The sequence below is a fragment of the Tamandua tetradactyla genome, chromosome 5 (genome assembly GCF_023851605.1).
Source record: "Tamandua tetradactyla isolate mTamTet1 chromosome 5, mTamTet1.pri, whole genome shotgun sequence".
NCBI classification, from domain to species: Eukaryota; Metazoa; Chordata; class Mammalia; order Pilosa; family Myrmecophagidae; genus Tamandua; species Tamandua tetradactyla.
Window position 1 is genome coordinate 169112488 of NC_135331.1, and position 21890 is coordinate 169134377.

General features: G+C 38.8%; 1 pseudogene; it reads right to left on the reverse strand.

The window, feature by feature from the left end:
• Positions 1-19368: 19368 nt before the first annotated feature.
• On the reverse strand, positions 19369-21422 carry LOC143683378 (nuclear receptor coactivator 4 pseudogene; annotated as a pseudogene).
• Between the last annotated feature and the right edge of the window lie 468 nt (positions 21423-21890).

The window sequence follows — 21890 nt, forward strand, 5'->3', positions numbered from 1 at the left end:
TTTGTTTCCAGTGGAATGTAAAAATAATCTGGGTAAAGATGAAAAAATAAAGCTGGGAAAAAAAGTTCGTTGAAAGAATGAATGCAAATTTAATTGACCAAACACTTTATTTATATAAAGTCCATTAAATAAAAGCATTTCAAAGAAGCAAATGGAAATCATAACATACAACAAGCATTAGGCAATGTAGCTTTGAGATATAAACGTACCAGGGGAAAACAATAGCTCTTAGGTATAAAATTCTGTATGACTTCCTGCAGTATGGGAAAACAAATAATTTTGAAATGTGTGAGTGCAGTGTGGTTCTGTTTGGAATATTGAAAAAAAAGGAGCCAAAACAATAATTGCAGAATATGATTTGGAGCAGAATCCTGGTGGGATTCATTATTTTATTAGTCATTGTTTTATTACTGCCAGCTAAAGAGCAGAGACAGCCAAGCACACTAAGTTTTAGCATGTCTTTTACGACTGTGGTTTGTTTAATGACGGCCTTCTTGGATTTACTTGAAACCATAAAAGAGGAAAGAGACAGGCTGACTTTAGAGACTCACAAAAACTGTTCATATTTTGGGATGGATTTTCTTTACAGCGATTTGACAACCCAAGATCTCCAGCTACTGCTCAAATGAAAAATAAGTTCTGGGGCAGAATTATGGCTCTGGAGGTTGATGCCCTATAGAGTGTCTCATCCAAGTTGCACTTTGCAGAAAATTAAGGCACTCATCTAAACCAACCAGTTTGATGGCAAAAGAGTGGGTAGGAGCTAGCTCCGAGGAACTTAGGCAAAAAGGAGGGTCAAGCCTATGGAGGAATGTTTGCATCTGTTCCAAGCTATAAAAAGGATACCGCCCTAACAGAGAAGATAGGATTTAACAAATGAATATGACTGTTGAATTGTTATATGGATATTTCTGTTGGTCTTCAGTGTCTTGGAGCAGCTCGAAGGGAAAAACGAAAGCTCGTGGAGCTGTAACCCATGCCAAACTTTGAAATCTGTTCTATAACTACTTGTTGAAATGTATTTGGAAATTTATTGCTTTTGTGTGTATATGTTATATTTCACAACAACAACAAAAAAGTTAAAAATAAACAGAAAGAAAAAGGACACCTCCCAGGTGGGCCATGGTGGCTCAGCAGGCAGAGTTCTCTTTATTGCACTGGAGACCCAAGTTCTATTCCCGGTGCCTGCCTGTGCGAAAAAAGAAAAGGACATCTCCCGTCCCCCTGAAAATTCATTCTTCTGCCCTTCTAGTCATCCTTCCCTCAGCCTCCTCTTACCAGATACCAGAGAATATCTCTTTTTTCCCCCAATTACTTTTTATAGAATTGAGATTTTTTTTTTTTTTTTTTGAAAAATATGACTCCATAGGTTAGATGATCCAGTGATTCCATCTGTCTTGTCCATGTATCACACCCCAATGTCCTAGCGTGGTGCTGGGCACTGAGTGGGTACAAAGCTAATGTTTGTCGAATGAATGCAATGCCTCAAAAGCTAAGTCAATTACTAAGTAAAAGTGTCCCAGCCCCACCCCAGCTGGCCTTAAACTTCTTGGGTGCTCTAGGAGGACCTACCTTGCTGATAGAGACAGTGATCTTTACTCGCCTATTCACTTATATTTTAAGGCACAGCTTTGATCATCTTTCCTCTGTTATAAGCAAAACTTCTTACTCACCTATTACATGACTGTCTTCAACCAACCAGACCTCCAGTTTTATCTGACCCTTTACTTCTTACAGGCCTGGGAACAAAAGAACAAACAAAAGAGAACGTCCACAAGCTCCCAGCACCATGTCTAACCACCACCACTCTGCCTTGCCTCGATGCCTGTAGACTCTCCTTCCTGCTGCTAGGAAGGACACCCTGCTTGTGTTCCAAAGGCCAGCCCTGCCACTCGTGCATGGGCTCCCATCTCATCACCCCAACTCCAGGATGCCTGGGGTGCAGCTCTCCCCTCTCTCCCCACATCACCTCCCCTCCGGACTTCTCCTCAGCATGCAACACTGTTTTGAGAGCTTGATCTGAGTATCCTCACTTGACTCCACGGCCCCCTCAAACTACTGCCCCATTTTCCTGCTCCCCTTGCCTTGAAAGAGTTGTAAGTATAATCATTGTCCCCGGTTCTTGTCCTCCATTCACTGTTTTTTTTTTTTTAACAGCTTCTGTTAAGCTTTGATTCACATTTCCTACAATTCGCCCATTTAAAGAGTACAATTCAACTTTTTTTAGTATATTCACAGATATGTGCAAACATTGCCACAGTCAATTTTAGAATATTTTCATTTTATCTCAAAAAGAAACTCTGTAACCATTAACTGTCCCTCCTAGCCCCACCCAGGCGTAAGCAAGCACTAATCCACTTTCTGTCTCCATAGATTTCCCTGTCAGTGACATTTCTTCTTAATGGAATCATATAATATATGGCCTTTTGTGTCTGACTTCTTTCACTTAGCATAATGTTTTCAAGTTTTATCCAAGTTGTAACGTCTCGTTACCTCATTGCTTTTTATGGCCAAATAATATCCCATCATATACCACATTTTGTTTATCCATTTAGCAATTGATGAACATATGAGTGAAAGTTTTTACCTGGACATATGTTTTCATTTCTCTTGGGTATACACCTGGTAGTGAATTGCTGGTTCATAGGATAACTTTATGCTTCATCATTTGAAGAACTACTGGATTATTTTCCAAAGGGCCTGCACAGCTTTACGCTCCCACCAACAGTATATCAGTGTCCATTTCTCCACATCTTCATGAACACTTATTATTATCTGACTTTTAGATCCTAGCCATCCTAGCAAGTGTGAAGTTGTTCCCATTCTTTCTTGAGCCCCTCCAGTAAGTATTTTTCCCACACCAGTGAGCTCCACATTGACAATTTCTCCAGTCAATTGAAAGTTTTTATCTGACCTCACTTGTCAACAGCATTCAAACGGAATCACTTTCTCCTCCCTGAAACCACTAGCTATTCCTTCCTCATGGTTTTTGCTGGACCTTTGTTCTCTTTCTGATGTTGGAATGTTGTAAGAGTCTGTGGTCTCCTTTCTCTATACTCACTCTCTCATGGGTGTCACTTTTAAATACCATCCTTACCCTGATGACCCCCAAACAGAATCTCCTGCTCTGAGCTTTTCTCTGAATTCCAGCTTCCAAGAAGTCTGAAGATCCTTAATATGTCCAAACCATATTTCAAGATGTTGATCTTCCCAAAGCTCATTGTTCCTCCTCTATTCTCCTAGTTGTTTAAGCAGCAAGCTTTGGAATCTTCTTTGACTCTTCTTTGCCCCTCACACCCTACATCCAAGCATCAGTGAATCATGTTACCTTTACCTCCAGCATTTACTCAACTCCAGCCCTTGTCGCCATCTTACTTGCCATCATGGTCGAGTCCAAGTCATTTGCTTCTTCATCTGGACTGTGGCAATGGCCTCCCGACCAATCTCCCTGCTCTCATTCTTGCTCCCTAACCCCAAATCGATTCTCACCCCCACAGCCAGAGTGATCCTTTGACAATGTCAGCCAGATCAAATGAGAATTGCTGCCTGAGAGAACCTTTTAAAAGAGGACATGTGGTAGAACTTTTACCGCTTGAAGAGAGAAAAATGACCAAATAATCTGCAAATGGATAGATAAATTATGGTACAATCCACCAATTCAAAGAAAACCACGGTGAATCTGCATGTATTGATCTGGGAGGATCTCCAAAACATACTGCTGTATAAAGAAAGCTATTTAGAAAAGTATAAATAAATTATGGATGCATCTATGCAATGAAATACTAAACAGCCATGTAAAATGAGGAGGTAAAATGATGAACTCAATGGAAAGCTATTCAAGGTACATTAACCAAAAAGCAAGTTGCATACAGACCTGGTTGGCCAATGGGAAAAGGATCATCCAGAAATGTAACATCTCTCACAGGGTAAGTCACATCAATAAATACCAAGGATCTGAAAGAAGACCTCTCTTTTCTGTGGCCACAGCTCTTCCTTTCCTCACATTGCTACATGATACACTCACACTGGAAGAAGTAGGTTTATAGAATCTGTAATTATCCAGAGACTTCAAGAAACAGCTGAATGTTTTAGAGGACTTTTCAGAGATTTTTTTTTTTTTTTGCATGTGCAGGCACTGGGAATCGAACTCAGGTCTCCAGCATGGCAGGTGAGAACTCTACCTGTTGAGCCACTGTGGCCCGCCTATGTAGCATTAATTTTTAATAGACTAAGTGGAACACTTGCAGAGAAATGATGGTTGTAAATGGTCATGGAAACCAAGAAAGGAAAAAGTTGAATTCACTGGGCTTTGATTCAAGTAGTATTTAATTTTCTTCCAATGAGACGATTTCTTAGAAATTACAAGTTAGCAAAGTAAAAAAGACTAGAAACTATATCCAATGTACTTTTTTAAGGCTGTTCAAATAAAAGTATACTTATTTTCAAATACCAATTAATGAATATAAGCTACTATATAATAACTATATCATTTAGAATCTTAATATGGTATACATTATTGAATACATTCACGGTATCATCCTCATTTAAAGCAGTATGTATTATCTTCCCAACAGCAGTGATTTATTAAACTGCTAGCTATTCAGACTTAAAAGATGGTGGTAAATTTAAAATTTTAAAAACTACACATTGCAGGCTAAAAGTATGAATGTAATTATTGTATAACAGTGTGCTTCAAATAATCAAAGGTCTGGATGGTACTGTTTTCACCCCATCTATGGCTAAACCTCAGAGTGTTCTCAGTTTTCATTCTCTAATAGCAGGATATACTCAAATATTAATTTAGCAATGGTATGTATGGTGCATTTTCATTTAAGAATCAAATTTTGTAGTTTAGAATAATTCAATATTATTTGGCCTACTCACATTTCTTTTCTACATGGGAAACTTGATTTTATTTCTTTTGAACATTATGACTTTGTTTTTTAGCTTACATTTGCTGTTAGCCATTCATTTGCCACCACTTAAATGCTAATGTGTGTGTCGTCACACGGCAACACATGACTATTTTGAAAATTGCATCACGTAAAGTATGGTTTTCAATTTCGCACATCAGAGTCAACCCATGTATACAGTAAAGGATTATTTATTGGATGCTGAGGTCACAAAAGAAAACTTGGCCTTTACGCTTTGTTTCTTAGACTTTTAACTAAAACCAGTTAGATGTCTATATTTCACTGTCAGATTAAATTGCCTTGCTTGAAAATTATAAGTTTAAGAAGCTTTTCTGCAGCTAATCTGTTGACCCAGATTTGAGGTGGAGTACGCATGCCGGGTGGCAAGGAGCTACGTAGCCTGGGTGTGTGAACTGCAGTTTTCATGTGCTCTGAATGCATCCACCAGAGCAGCTGTTCTCAAACTTCTGGTCTCGAGATCTTTGTTTATTTGGGTTATATCCATCAATATTATATTAGAGATTAAAACAGTTAAAAAATTTTCCATTCAAATAATAAATACATTACATGTCAACATAAACAACATTTTAATGAAAAAATTAACTATTACCCAAAATACAAAAAAATTTACTGAGAGAAGTGGCATTGCCTTCCATTTTTGGAACTAGATTTCATGTCTGCCTTAAAAAAGACAGGTGAATTCTCATATCTGCTTCTATTCAATCTGCTGTGATATTACACGTCATCAGTCTCTGGAAACACCTGAGAGAAGGAAGAAAGAATGTAGCATCTTAGTGTGATAATGAAACTAATTCTGACCTTGCAGCTGCCCTCACCACCTTTCAGGGTCTCAGAGACTCCTAGGGGTGCCCAGACCACATTTTGAGAATCTTTATCAGTGTGAGAAATGCTTGGGAAGCTTTTCAAAAAATGTCTATTCCTGCCAGCTACCATATACACTCTGATTTATTAGATCTGGGATGGTCCCACATCTCAGTGTTTTTAATCTCAAGTGTTTTTAGCTATGTGGTGAGGGAGTCCCTCTGGGAAATCCTGTGCTAAACTTCCATCTTGACAAAATAAAACCTATATTCTTCATCATGGGCAGTGCAAGAGTCTCCAAAGTTTTGGTCTTCAACCCCATAATTTCATTTTAAAGAGACTGTTCCCCTTTACTTGTGAACTAATCATGACATAACCCTGTGCTTTATCTCCCATAGCACAGCTGAGTCAAGGCTGGAACATTTAAATGAGGTTTTTATTAAAGGCTCAGAAATAACTAAAGGGAAATGCAGGCATAGCTAGACGCCCTGGCTTATAAAATACATCTTCCGTTTGCAGTCCATTTTAAGAATGCTTCCTTTCCTAGCTCCCAACCGTCCACATGGCAGATGCCCATCTTTGTATTGGGAAGGGAGAGAGGACCAAGGAGTGTCCTTACTTTTTGTCTCTCAGAAATTAACAAATGCATAATAGAAAATCAATATTTATTTTCAATAACATTTACTGACATTTAGAGCCGTCTCTAGAGTAAAAGAAAAATAACTGGGCTCTTTACGAAAAAGATGAGGGGAGGATGAAATCAATGAACTTGTCTTTCAGATATAGGATATAACATAAGATGATCGTTAATACATGTGCAGGAATCTCTAAGAAGATGTTTCATAGAGGTCTGAATGTGGCTCTTCATAATTTTCATTTGCATAATAGTAACTAATATAGATTCTATATAGAGACTTCTCATTGGGAATGTTCTGCATGTGTATATAGAAAAGCTTCCTTTGGGAATTTTCCAATTTATAATTATTTAATTATTAATTGGAAGATACATTTTGAGGTTTTCTTGTGCGTTTCTTTAGAGGGACCCCAAGGAAAGGGCCCTCTGAAGACCTGTCCTCAGAGATAACCTTTAGTTTTGTAACTGAAAATTTTCATTAATTTGAATAATATTCGCAAAGGTTTTCTAGAATGAGAATCATCCACAAAAGCATTTTGCCTGAAAGTTAAAAACTTGTAAACCTAATAAAGTGTATGTATATATGTAAATATATATATAAAGTGTATATATATATATATATGTTAAATGTGTGCAATAATCAAAACAAGTTGACTCTGGAAAACAAACAGAATTTACCCAGAGAAGGAAAACTTGAAAATAAGTAAGCATCTTTGGTGTGGATAACAATTTGAACTAAGCTGTTGTTTCAAAACTATCATCACTGAGTTTCCTGAAAGTCATTGGCTAGAGCTAATAGACAGAAACACAATTCTAATTATAGACATTCTACTTTGTTCATTAAATTACTATGCATAGTTCGTTTCCCAGAGCCTGCCCATGCCTCCCCAAAATTACTATGCATAAGGTTATTAAAATAATCTTATTTATTTTATATACTTATCTCTTTCAACATGCTTTTCATTGCTATCAGTGTATTGAAAATATGTGTGCATCTATTTCAGTGCCTTACAGATTTCAAAAGCAATCTTTTGCTAATGGTTAAAGAGCTCTTTTCTTAAGGGTGAAATACTATTCATTAAAAGGACTTGTGAAATAATTTACACTTGTTTATAATAAAATAGCCACATATGGCTGAATTTGTCATTTTTATTTGGCAAAATCATTCAGTTTCAGAATCAACCAACATTTATTAGGTGCCCTCTGTGTGCCAGATATTTTAACTGATGTAACTTTTATGAATACTCAGAAATGTACAAATCTGATACTTTTAATACTGTATCAGCGGTTGGTTTATTTTTTAAACCATCCTTGGTGTCCTGAGCTGAACTAGCATGAAGACTCCTTGGTAAGGTTTACTCCTTTGTTCTCCCTGTAAAGTACAAACCATTTAATTAGAAAATTGCTCACCACACTAAATCTTAAAATAGAAGTAGCTTATTCAGTAGTGACTAATATTTGGTTCTTTGTTTTAAATGTATAGTTTTACATACATCATACATTTCAGAAAAGTATAAAATAGAGAAAATGATTTTTAAATGACCTATTCCACCAAAGATGGCCACTATTAACATTTTGGTGTACATTCTTTCAGACATTTTTTAGTGTGTCAACCTTTAGTTTTGTATTAAATAAAAAGCATGCTTCTTGGTTATTGTAAAACAAAAAAAAAGCAAGTTACAGGATAAAATGATCCTTTTTGTCTAATAGATGAAATGTCATTTAATAAAATGTTTACATATATGTATCAACATATGCATATATGTGCTTGAATGTGTCTAAGATATTTTTGCATAGATACACAAAAAACTAATTGGATTCTCCTGGGGAATCAAACATGGAGGTGGAGTCCGGTGAAGAACAGGGCATTTATTTTTTAATTTACACCTTTGAGTGCTGCAAAATTTTTGCAATAAATGTGTATATGTGCATGTATCTACACACACACACACACACACACACACACACACACAGAGCATTTTATCTGGTGTTTTAAGGTTTGTTTGTGTTTGTGTTTATTTTACCTATTAGGTTTCATCTGGAATTTTTAGCAATGTAAGGATTAAGGTAGGGATTCATGTTTCCAAAGGACTTTTATCCCACCACCGTGTGCTAACTAATCCACTTTCTCTTCAATGATTTGAATGTGGCCTGTATCACATACTGCAGTTCTCATTGCCACTACTTTAATTACTATCCCCAGCAGCAGCTTTTCAAAACTCAATGCATTCAAAGTACATTAAAAAAAATTTCCCTTGGGTTTATGCTACAAGCTTATTTTTATTTTTATTTTTTATTTATTTTTTTTTACATAGGCAAGGCACCAGGAGCCGAACTCGGGTCTCTGGCATGGCAGGCAAGAACTCTGCCACCGAGCCATCGTTGCCCTACAAGCTTTGTATTTTTAAAAAATGTTTAATTGTACGATATGACATATATACAAAGCAAAAAAAAAAAAGAAAAAAAAAGCAATAGTTTTCAAAGCACTCTTCAACAAGCAGTTACAGGACAGCTCCCAGAGTTTATCCTGGGCTACCATACCATCATCTCAGATTTTTCTTTCTTGCTGCTCCACAATGTAGGAGGCTAGAAGGAATAAATATATTTTTGTTATCACAATTGAGTTTTTTTCTTTTTTTTGTGAAAAATAACATACACACACACACAAAAAAAACAATAAATTTCAAAGCGCAGCACAACAATTAGTTGTAGAACATATCTCAGAGTTTGGTAGGGGTTATAATTCCACAATTTTAGATTTTTACTTCTAGCTGCTCTAAGATACTGGAGACTAAGAGAAATATCAATTTAATGATTCAGCATTCATATTCATTTGTTAAGTTCTGTCTTCTATGCATAATTCCACCATCACCTTTGATCTTTCCGAACCTCTCATTGGGGTTGTTTGGGCTATGGCAATTCTAAGTTTTTGAGATTGGAAGGGTCTGTCACTAATATGGGGTAGGGAGATGAACTATCTGATGTTCTGGAGAGGCTGGGCTAGGTTTTAGGACTTACCCAGACCAGGGACCCATCTGGAGGTTGTAGGTTTCTGGAAAGTTACTCTAGTGCCTGGAACCCTTGTGGAATCTTATAAATTGTCCTATGTTCTTTAGAAATGGCTGGAATGGTCCTGGTTGGGGGCTGGCAGGTTATGATAAGTAGCAAGGTCTACCTGACGTTTGCATAAGAGCAACCTCCAGAGTAGCCTCTCAACTCTATTTGAACTCTGTCTGCCACTGATACTTTATTAATTATACTTCTTTTCCCCCAGGATGTAATTATTGATCCCACAGTGCCAGGCCTGGATTCATCCCTGGGACTCATCTCCCACATTACAGGGAGACTTTCACCCCTGGGTGTCATGTCCCCCATAAGGGGGAGGGCAATGATTTCACTTGCAGAGTTGGATTTAGACTGAGGCCACATCTGAGCAACAACAGAGCTTATTTTTAAAATGACCAAAACCAACGTACATGATGTATGTACACTGCATCAATTATGTATTAATTTGTTTTCATAAAAGATGTGTCCCAAATTGCAAAGGCATTTAAGCATAAATATGAAACTTTTCTTAAAAAGAAAAAAAAATAAGCAGGGAGAGTGCCTCTATTTTTTTATACCCATATTATTAATTCTGAGAAATAGTGCCTACGATACTTATTGCCCGCCTACGCACTTTCAGTCCAGCTCTGTGGGTGTGTAATGGTGTGTTTAACAAGCACTCACCTGGATTTATGTCGTCATTTTGTAAGAAACTGCCTCAGAATCAGCGTGTGGTGAGGATGTTGGTTTCACATTAAATGCTGCTACTTAACATTACCCCAGCTGGGAAGGTATGCTTAGCACTCACAGGAGCTATATTTAAGTGTTGAAAAGGACTTGGAAAATTTCAGGTTTGATTGGGTTCTGAGCACCTTTCTTCTTTCTAATATACTTAAAGTGCATGATATTGCTCTATTTCTCCTGCTCCTCTAAATGGGAAACTTCTGTCTGTGTTCTGTGATAAGAGTGCCTGCAGAGAGACCATGTGGTCATCCTCTACAACACATCTACAACTAGAATGATGACAGGAAGGCGATAGTAGAATAACGGATAAGAAAATGATTGCAGACTCCTGTTTCAGTTACTATGGCAGACTTGAGTCCCTGAACAATCCTTCCAAACAATTACTAACTGCCACACAATTAATAACACCAGATGAAAATGTTTAACATATAAATTTAAATGAGTCACAAGATGTTAAATGAGAAGCTTTGAGTGAGGCTCCAAGCTATGACAGATAACAGACACCAAAGCAAATTATGAGACAGATCAAGATGAAGATGTTCAGTACAGGTGGCTGAGAGTACAACTCACAATGTAGATACAAAATCCACTCGGGCCTTCATTGGAGTGGGCTTGTGAAAAGATCCCCTTGGAGAGGGATGGTGCTATGCTGTGAGGGGCAATACCACCTTCTCACCACAAGTCTAGTGAGAGGAACTTCAAGGAAACATCTCAAGGAATTTGATACGTGTCCCTTTCAGTTGTGAGAAAAGGGATAGGTGACTCGGCTGACTTGACTGAGGAAGCTAAAGATGGGAAGTCATGGCTTTTGGTCTGGGGCAGCAGGTTAGAGAAGGAAGGTGTTGAATTGGGATGAAACCGCATCCTCCTGCGGATGGTGAGGCCAAGGTGCATGACTTCCAAAAGGGTCAGACTCTCAACAGAGAGTCTGTATGGGAGAGTCAACCTACAACCCAGAGGCTGGACACAAAGCAAAGACAACCACCTGAAGGCAAGTCACTATCCACATTTCAGGAGTTACACGCAAAGGATCCCAGCAGACAAACCCTCTGAAAACCCATGAAATGAGCTATAAGAGTCAACAATAAAGTCATGCCAGGCCCCAAGTGAGCAGCATCTCATGATAGCACCAACCAAGTAAGTGGTATCTTGGTACCATTTTTCACCATTTTTTTTTTCTTGAATATCAATCAACCCCAGAAGTCCCACGAACCATGGTTAGCCAGCTGGAGAAAGGAAAGCACAGAAGAGAGAAAGAGTCAACCAAACCCACCACCAACATAGCAGTAGGTCCTGCTGAAGATGGTCCTTACTGAAAAGAAGGGAAAAAAATACACCTGTAAAACAAATCTTGATTTCTTTATTATTAAAAGGGACTGGGTAATCTAATTGCAGTAGGCTTTTGCTTGTTTGTTTGTTTTGAGATTTACAATGAACACAGGACAATCTGTTACCTAAGGGAGAATGGAAATGTCACGGGGCCTGCTAAAGTGTTCATTCAGTTGAAAGGGGGGAAACTTCTTCAACTGAATAAGTTTTAAAGCATAGTGGAAACAAAAATGAAGGTGCATTTTGATTATTTCCCATCTAACATCAGTAAAGGGTGCTTTCCCCTGAAGACCATATCATTTCTATCCAACTTTGTACTGGAGGTTCTAGCCAGTATAATACAACAAGAAAATGAAAAAGCATCCAGAGAGAAAAAGAAGAACTAGAACTGTCTCTATTCATAATGACATGATCATCTATGTAGAAAATCTAACGTTCTACAAAAAGCTGCTAGTACAAGTGAGTTTAGCAAAGCTGCAGTATATAAGATCAATATGTTACAATCAATTGCATTTCTTTATATTAGCAACAAACAATCAGAAGCTGAAATTTATAAAACCACATTATTTACAATAGAATTTAAAAATATGAAATACTTTGGGACCAATCTGACAAAAACATGTACAAAAACTCCATCCTGAAAACTTAAAAAAAAAAATGGTGAGGGAGTTCAAGAATACCCTAAATAAATAGAAAGATGGTCTGTGTTTATTGACCAGAAGACTCAGTATTATTAATATGTCAGTCTTCCCCACAGAGCGCTATAAATTGAATGCAATCCTAATCAAAATCCCAATAGGCTTTTTTGTAAAAATTGACAAGCTGATTATAAAACTTATGTGGAAATTCTAAGGACATTGAATGGCTAAAAATCTTTGGAAAAAACCTTGAAGGGCTTACATATATGATTTTAACAATTATTAAGCTATAGTAACCATGACACTGTGTGTTGGCATAAAGTTAGAGATGTAGATCAATTGAACAGAACAGATAGCCCAGTTTTTTTTTTTACCTTTTTTTGATAAGGTAAAAAAAAATATTTTTGATAAATATGCCAAGGTAATTCAATGAGGAAAGGGTAATTTTTTCAACAGTTGGTATTGGAACAATTGGATAGCCATATTAAAAAACAGCAAAACAAAATCTTGATGCTTATCTCAGACTATCTACAAAAAATAACTTGGAATAGATCAAAGACCTAACTGTAAGAGCTAAAACTCCTAATAATAGTGCAATCATTATCTATTGCTACCCAACAATATTACCACAAACTTAGAGGCTTAAAACAGTGCACATTTATTATCTCACAGTTTCTGTGGTTCAGGAGCCCAGGCATGAATTAGCTGGGTCCTCTGCTCAGGGTCTCATCAGGCTGGAACCAAGGTGTTAGCTGGGGCTGTGTTCTCATCTGAAGCTCAGGTGGACAATGTTCTCATCCAAGTCACAGCCACATTGAGTTCCTGAGGTTATAGGACTGAGAATTTCAGTTTCTTGCTGGCTGTTGGCCAGAAGCCGCTCTCAGCGCCTAGATACCACCCACAATTTCTTTCCATGTTAGGGTCCCAACACAACCACTTGCTTCCTTAAAACCAGCAAGCAGGAGAAACTCCAGCAAGACGGGTGTTACAACATTATATAACATAATCATGCAATCATGCTATGTAATCACATACGTATAATCAAGTACATATTGTCATATTCTGTTGGTTAGAAGCAAATCACAGGTCCCACCCTCACCTAAGGGGAGGGGATTCACACAGGGCATGAACACCACAAAGCAAATAACATGGGGTTACCCTAAAATTCTGTTTGCCAATGAGCCACAGACTGGGAGAAAATACTTGCAAAATGTAATTTGATACTTACATATAGAATATATAAAGACCTCTCAAAATTCAATAATAAGATGACAACCCAATTTTAAAATGAGCAAAAGACACTTCATCAAAGAAGATATAGATTTGGCAAATATATACATTAAAAGATACTTAACATCATTAGTCATTCGGGAAATACAAATGAAAAACACCATGAAATACCTCTACACATCTACTGGGATGACTAAATTTTTTCTAATTGGTCACACTCATTTTTGGCAAAGATGTGGAACAACTAGAGCTTTCATATACTACCGATAGGAATATAAAATGGTATAATTACTTTGGAAAAGAGCTTGGCGATTTTTTAAAAAGTGAACCATACACCTAACCTATAGCCCAGCCATATACTGTTAAGTATTTTCCCAACAGAAAAGGAAATATATGACCACTCAAAGATTTATACACAAATATCCATCGTCATCTTATTTGTAATAGCCCCAAACTAGAAACAACTGAAATGTCCATCAAAGGTGAGTGAATAAACAAATTATAATATCCATACAAAAGAATGTTACTCAGAAATAAACTATTGGGCATAATACAACATGGATGAATCACAAAATAATTATACTGAAAAGCTAGATCCCTCCTCAAAAAGAGAGTACATACTGCAAGATTCCCTTTATATAAAATTCTATAAAATACAAACTAGGCTATAGGTGTTGCCTGGGAAAAGGGTAAAAGAAAAGTGGATTACAAAGGGCAGGGGAAATCTTTTGGGAGTGATGAAAATGCTCATTATCTTGATTGTGGTGATGGCTACACAAGTATAGGTATATGCCAAAACTCACAACATTTAGAATTTCAATATGTGCAGTATATTGAGCAACAATTATATCTCATAAAATGGTACAAAAAAAGAAATTAGAAAATCAGCAACAAAATGAATACACAAGAAAAGAAGGACTGAAGATGGCAGACATTAAAGAAACTAAAAATACAATTGAGCAGCGTTTCTTGCACTTTAAAGTGCATATTCAAATCACCTGAGAATCTCGTTCAAAAACACAAATTCTGATTCAGTAGATCTAGGATGAGACCTGAGATTCTGCATTTCTAACAACTCCCAGGTGATGGGAATCCTGCTAGCGGACGGACCAACCACACGGTGAGTAACAAGGCAATAAAGAGTATCAACAAAGCTAGCAGGGTTGGTTGGTTGGTTGGTTTAACTTAAAAAAAATAGCAAACCTTTGAAAAGACTGATCCAGAAAAAAAGAGAAGAAAAGACATAAATGAGAGTAGAAATGAGAAAGGGATATACCTACAGATGCAAGTATTATAAAGGCTTAAGAGCCAGATGATATTCAACTTCACTGGTGGCTAAAATATTACGTTTCCATACTGACTGATAAAGAGCCACTGCCCAGAACCCCCCGAATGACCCCTGCTGTTGACCCATGTTGCCCCTGGAGTCCCCAGAACTCCCCAAGATCCGTGGACTGCAGGAAAAATGGGTCAGGGCCTCCAAGGTTCTGCCCAGCACTACGTCTGGGTACTTACAACTCCAGGCTATATTGGTGGTTACTGTTTTGAAGTCACTCCATAATAAGAATATGTTGTAATCAACAATAAGATAGGATCATGAATTGCATTTTTGTCATCTCAGTCTTCCTCTTTTGAGACATGGACATTTTTGAGGTACAGGCCAGTTACTTTGTAGAATGTTCCTGTTTGAATGTGTCTGGTGTTTCCTCATGATAAACTTGAGGGTGTGCATTTTGGCAGGAATATCACAGAAGCAGTGTGTGCTTCTCAGTGTGTTATCTCAGAAGGCACAAGATGTCAGTTTGTCCCACTATCGGGGATGTCACCTTTCATCATTTGGATAAGGTAGAACTGCCATATTTATTTCTCAGCTGTAAAGTTACTATTTTTCTCTTTGGATTAATAATTTATCTGTGCAGAAGTACCTTGAGACTTTGCAAATTTCCAAATTCCTCATCAAGCTTTCATCTCTTACGTTCAGTGTCCAGGGATAGTTCTTGCCTGAATCATTCAATACTGAGATGGTTATAAAATGGTATCAAGGTGCATTTTCTTGGAAAGCTGAACATGAATTTACATGAGACCTAGAAGTTCCACTCTCAGATATTTACTCTAGGTAAAGTCTTTTCCACAGGTCCCAGGAAACCATAGAGCAACAGAATTTATAATAGCAAAAAAGTATAAACAACTCAAATGCCCATCTATAGGAGGATAACTAAGTAAATTATAGAATATCTATACAAGGGAAAACTAAGCAGCAATGAAATGAATAACAGCTATGTATAAGGAAATGGGTAAGACTCACAAAGATAATATCCAGGGGGTAAAAAGGTACAGCATAATATGTACAGTATGAGTCAATTTATGTTAAGTTTTATAAATACAAAACTAAGCAAGGTATTGTTTAGTGGCAATTCAACTGCAAAGAAAATGGAGGGAATGATGATCATACATTTCCGGGGATGTGATGGAAAGGGGCATGGCAAGACTTTAAAAGTATTGATGACGTATTTTTTCTTGGGTAGATAGTGGGCACATAGGTGTCCTTATTTCTTATTCTCTATGTTTTCAAGTCCATTAGAAATACTATTTTTAGTGTATTTGCATTGAATACAAAACTTTAAAACCCAACAGAATTGATGACAGCAATGTCAAGGCCAAAGGCAGATATGCTAATCATCCGCCCTCAGAACATTTATTCTAGGGAGATTCTGTGCTAAATATGTCCTTAGCATGATTCCATTAGAAGCACGTGGTGTTCCTGTTAAAGTAATATAAAATCACGTGACCAATTTGTTCTAATTAAGATGCCAGATCCCTTACCTTGGAAGACAAAAGTATGGTCTACTCAGTGGTGACTTCCTCCCTCCCCCAGGAAGATCTCTGCTTATTCTAAGTCTGGGGTCACTGGACATCTCTTGGTAGCCCCTTCTACTGCTTAACTTCAAAGTCTGCAGCTCATTCTTGTGACAGTCTTCCTGGTTGCAAATATTCCTCCTGAAAGGCTAATTCGGTGGTATGAATCAGCTTCATCATTTGGAGTCAAATTTGGTGAGTACAAATAGCAAAATTATAAACTGCCATGTGCCAGTCACTATTATAAAGTAAGGAAATCGATCACAGGGGCCTCAGATAACCTGTTTTTAAGGCCAAAAGCAAAGAGCAGAATCATGGAAGAAAGCATATAGCGCTTCGGAATTGATGGGGAAGAAAACTCCTGGGCTCATACTTTTTTGTTGTTGTTGTTCAAAAACTCATTCCACGTGGTTATTTCTTGTATACCACTTTGTACAGTGGTTTCTTTCCCATGTAAGTCTTTATTTTCCTATTCAGACCGTAAGTTTCTGAAGAATGAATATCTTCTACTTTATAAGTCCCAGGGGACCCAGCAGCAGTATCTCATACATGTTAAATACTCAAGAAATATTTGGACTAGAGAGTCAGCTTGACAAAATGGAAAGTACCCAGGCTTTTGGAATCAGGGAGAAAATAATTCAAATCCCAGCTCTGCCATTTCCTGGCTGGGGAAACTTGAGCAGTTACTAAATACCTGAGCCTCAATTTCCCTATATAACCCCATAGATCTGAGATTAAATAAGATCATGGGTATAAACGGCCTGACACATTCACTAAATGATAGCAGTTACTATTATTTATAGATGAGCATTACTATTACATGTTAAAAATGAAGGAGCTTCATATCAAAGTGAAAATTAAAACATCAGCTTTCTCTGATGGGTATTTCTTCGTATGTGTTAAAACGTTACCATGCCTTCGGGCTGCTGTTCCCCCGTGTTTAAGGAGGGCCCCACCCAGATGTGCCTCATCTAAGGTGCCCCAACAATTACCTGCTTGACAGCTACCTTCTGCAAACCATCTCTTCTCTTCAACAAACTTCCCCAAAACAAATCCATACAATTACTGTTTAAAATGCGCCAGGGCATGTCTTCTCAATTCTAATTGTCAAATATTTCTGCCACAAGAGGGCACAGCGTGACTGTGTTTACTGCCCCAAAATTTGGCAATCCTGCAATGTGTTACTCTACAGAATATACCGAGTTCCAGTAATTTTAAAAATGTAAATATTGTGGTTCTTTATATACTTTAATAACTTTTATTCTTTAAGTTGAGAATAATTGTAAGCAGAAAAGTCCCACCATATCCTTCTGGAAATTTTTTTCTCAGGCTGTAACTGGTTAAGTACAAACTTGGCATCATTATTTTCTGTTTGAAATACTGTGATTCATCTTCTTTCTGGGAGTCATTTCCTTTGAGCCTTAAGAGGACTTCTAGCTGCAAAATTGCAAGCACATGCCCGGTTCTTGTTAGGTTTCCTGCAGGCCATCAGGTTCATGAATTTTATTACAGTCTTGCAAATTAGCAGAAAAAATTTACTAGCCCATAAACATTTTATCAGCCTCATCTTGCTCCCGAGGGGAGATTGGTTACAAAAGAGCTGAAAGCACTATTATTCATAACTTGCTCTACTATGAAACTAATTATTGTTGCGCAACCAGTTTCTAGTTTTGTTTTTCTGCTTGGGAATACTGGGCACATACAGGGGATGTGAGCACAGTTGTGACCAAATATACTTGTTGCACAACACAGCGTGCAACCCTGTGCTATGCATGGCAAAAGTGATACAAATACAAGCTGATTGCACTGACAAACGAAAGTCAGCCGTCCTTTGAGAATTCCCACTGCCTGCAATTCACAGCCCCTGCTAGAGAGAATGCTGGCCAAAACATGCCTGTCCCCTCTTCTACCTCCTCTTCATCTCTCCGTTCCCCCACCCTGCTCCCCAGACACACAACGGGAGAGTGGGCAGAGCCATGGCACATTATTTTTTAAAAGGGTCTGCTCCCTGAAGTGAGAAGGATGCCTCTACTCCCGGAAGCTGGCTTATGTGGTGGGTGGCACAATTGCCCAAATCACTGCCCTGCAGACTCCCTTTGTAAAGTCCCATGTGTTACTTTGTGGTTGCCACGTCCATTTTGGCTCAGACCTCATGTTCCATGCCAGCCTCATTATGGCTAGGGGTAAATGCTCTTGTCCCTATACTTTGGAAATGTCTGCCCCTTTTTTTGGAAGAGTACCTATAGTTCTTTTCCTTCCCGCCTATTATGGCTCTGTCCACCCGGATTAGCCCACCATCTAGAACAAGGTGACAGATGAACCACAACAACTACTACTAATGGAAGGGCATGTGCTGCAGAGCAGAAGCAGCTCCCTGCCAGCAAGAGGGCGGGTGAGTGCAATGATGGAGAAGAGACAGGTTATTTTTCAATCATCAGCACTTCTCCCCTCTTAGTTCAAGGCTCACAGGAAGCCACTGGGACCTTGACTGGTCCATTGATAGGCATTGGCTCCTAACCTGGGCCCTGCCTCGCAACTAAAGGGAGTTCATGAAGACCAAAGGAGAGCCACAGCGGTAGAATGGATGGCGGAGGACCAGGAGCCCGATGGTTCCCAGGCCTCAGGATGCTGACAGCCATGAACTTCAAGAGAGGTCAGTTTTTCCCCGAAGCTACACTGCACACCATCAACAGATGCCTGTGAAAATGGAGATTCACAAAGTCTCTTTACCACAGGACTTCCCAGAGCCTTTAATACTCCAAATCTCTCATCTCCTCTCCCAAAGGAAGTTTGTTTTGTTTTGTTTTTAAAACTACAGTGCTTTAATGTACTTCTAGTAACAACCCAATCTAAGGAGGCTTAGGAAAAAGACCTATCCAACAAGGTGCTGTGTTTCTACTGTAGGAGTGAATTGAATAATACTCTGTAAGAAGGAACTGAATCACCACAGCATCAATTTAACAAACAGCCTTTTTCTTTTCTTTGATAGCTCATAATTTGAAGACTTCTTACTTCACTAATTCGAAATTAGGCTGAAAAGGAAAAAAGCTGGCTGGTCAAATCCAGAAACAATGATTTGGCAAGACACGGTCGATCACTCAGCTCATGGACAGGCAATTATCTGTAGAAAAGTTGCTTGGCTCTAGCATTCCATTCTTCACATCTGTAGAAGAGTTTGATACAACCACTTTTCTTTATCAACTTTAAGCTGTATCCAGGCAGAGGTCACAAACTGCTGGGAGGCCTTAATAACAGTCTAGGGGAAAGTTACGTTCCTCCAGGAGGGGAGAAGTAAGTAATACTTCTGGGCCTTCTTTCAAACTAGTTACTTGTCTTCTCCAGCAGAAAACTGGCAGATATTTCCTGTATTCTTTTCTGGCAAGATCCAGTCAGCTGTACTGAAAGATATCAGGAAGTGGCTGTGGGACTTACAAACATCTGCTTGCTTGGGGATACCACATCTTGGGCAACTTTGTCCCCAATACTAGACACTTCTTTGGGACTTTCTTCTTTGCAAGTAGATCTGATGAGCCATTCTGACAAGGGACTGTTCCTTATGACTTGGAAGAATCAGTAATTCTAAAAGGTTCCATTGCCTTTGGTGCCTTAGCCTGTTCTTTTGCTGCTTATCTGGAAGGACAGAACCATGTATTTATGAATCTTAAAGCTTCCCAGGCTTTAAGAATTTGGATCCACAGGCATATCATTGCTATCCTTTCCTTCTTTCTTCAGAAAGTCACTTACAAAGAGTTTCCTTCTTACAATTTTCATCAGACACACACTCTGCAAAACCTGAGCTGGGCTCATTGGCTTTGCCTACTTCCTCTACTTTATATGGTTCTAGATGTGTCTGGGCAAGCCAATTCTCAGTAATCTTGCTGGGGGTGGACAATGATTCCTTGGCCTCTAAGTGGACGTTCAGGCACTTCAGATTGCCAAGTTTTCAATCTCCACAGCTTTGGGTTGATTGCCCCAACAACTGGTACAGAAAATGGGCTTGACAAATCAATCACTCACACTATGTGACTCCTAGAAAATCTGGAACAAAAGCTCAAACTTCTCAATGGCTTCACAGCTGCCACTCTGAGGTGTCTTTGGCTTATGGGGTTCCTGGAAAGTCACCAGCCAATCAGAAAGGTCCATCTCATCTCCTTTGAGAAGCTCTAGAATGATGGCCTTTTCAACTTCAAAGGAGAAATAAACAGCAATAGAATTGTTGTTACACTTTTGCTTACTTGGTGTTTCAGGAACTTCTTGCTGATGATTTGAAGAGCCACTTTTCCAAGCCCTTTGGGTTGCCCCAGCTATTACTGAAGAAATTGCAGGCTCTTCCTGGGCAGTTTGACTATTCTCCCAGTCTGCATTCGGGAAAGCCAAGCCTGGGGATTGGACATGTGAGGAACCTGGTGACCATTAGCAGTTTTGCTTCCAAGGAGCCATTTGCTAAGAGGGACAGCTGTGGTGCTGGATGATGACTTCTGTTCCGGTATTGGGATATAATCTCTTTTCTCCAGGAAAGGCCTGATATTTGATAAACTCGTATGAGCCATCAGGTGCTCAGTGATCTGGGTGGTCTTGAGAAACCCAAACATGGCAATGGTCTGGCTCAGAGCAGTTGTATCTGCCTCAAAAAGTAGGAGAGTAGGATCCTTGGGTTTGAGGGTCAAACTGCCCATTCTTTCCAGGCACACAGAGACTTGATTGGCTAGCTCTTTGTTTTGGGTGCATTCCACTTGATGAATAAGACAACTCAATTGGTTCAATAATCAGTAGAGTGGTTGGGTTTGCTGTTGAAGTTTCTCCTCTTCAAGCTGATAGATGAAATCTACTTGCTCATACAGCCACAACTCATGGCTTTGAAGGCATTCCAGGTGACAGCTAATGCAGCTGTGAATCTGAGTTTTGACCTCTCGCTAGTTATCATTCATTTACTGTTCAGCCTGGAGAACACCAATAGCAAGCTCTAGGCTCTCTGTGCATCACAACACTTCTTAAGGGGTTCTCTATTACTGGAGCAGCCTCTCCAGTCCTAGGGTGTACTCTTCCTGCTCACTGTTCCTTGGGACATTTCTTCTTTATTCCATGGGTTCTTTCATCTCATAGACTGGTCCCTCCTGCCCAAATCTACCAGTGAGCGGAGTCTGGCCTGGGCACTGAGGGTGGCCCTGAGCTAAGTGGCCGGACCCCGCTGGTCACGCTATCCTCACACATGGTGTCATGAAAAAGTCAATGAAGGGGCTCACTGTTAGACAAGATTTGAATGACTGGCGTCTTGGGGAGCACACCCAGCAACTGTCTCATCTCAGTGGGCACAAGAAGCATGACTTTCCAAAAGTCGTAAGTTAGACTATCTCCCTTCATTTAAGTCAAATGAGTTGACTTGAAATAAAGATAATGATTAAAATAAAAGCTTAGGCAAATATAATCCCCAGGCAAACCTGAAATAATATGTAACTTGGTGTTGTTGTCATTATTTTGAAATCAAAATTGCTATGGTCATACATGGGACAAGAATACAGGAAATTGTTTTGACTAGTTCCTTTCTCAGGATAAAGACTGTTTCTTACCCACCTACAGGATTTCCCTGAGACTTGCTGACCTTGCTTTGCTCTTGACCACGAGGGTAATGTGAAGGGCATTGGCCTCAGAGCACTTCCAAGGGAGTGGAGGTTGACAAGA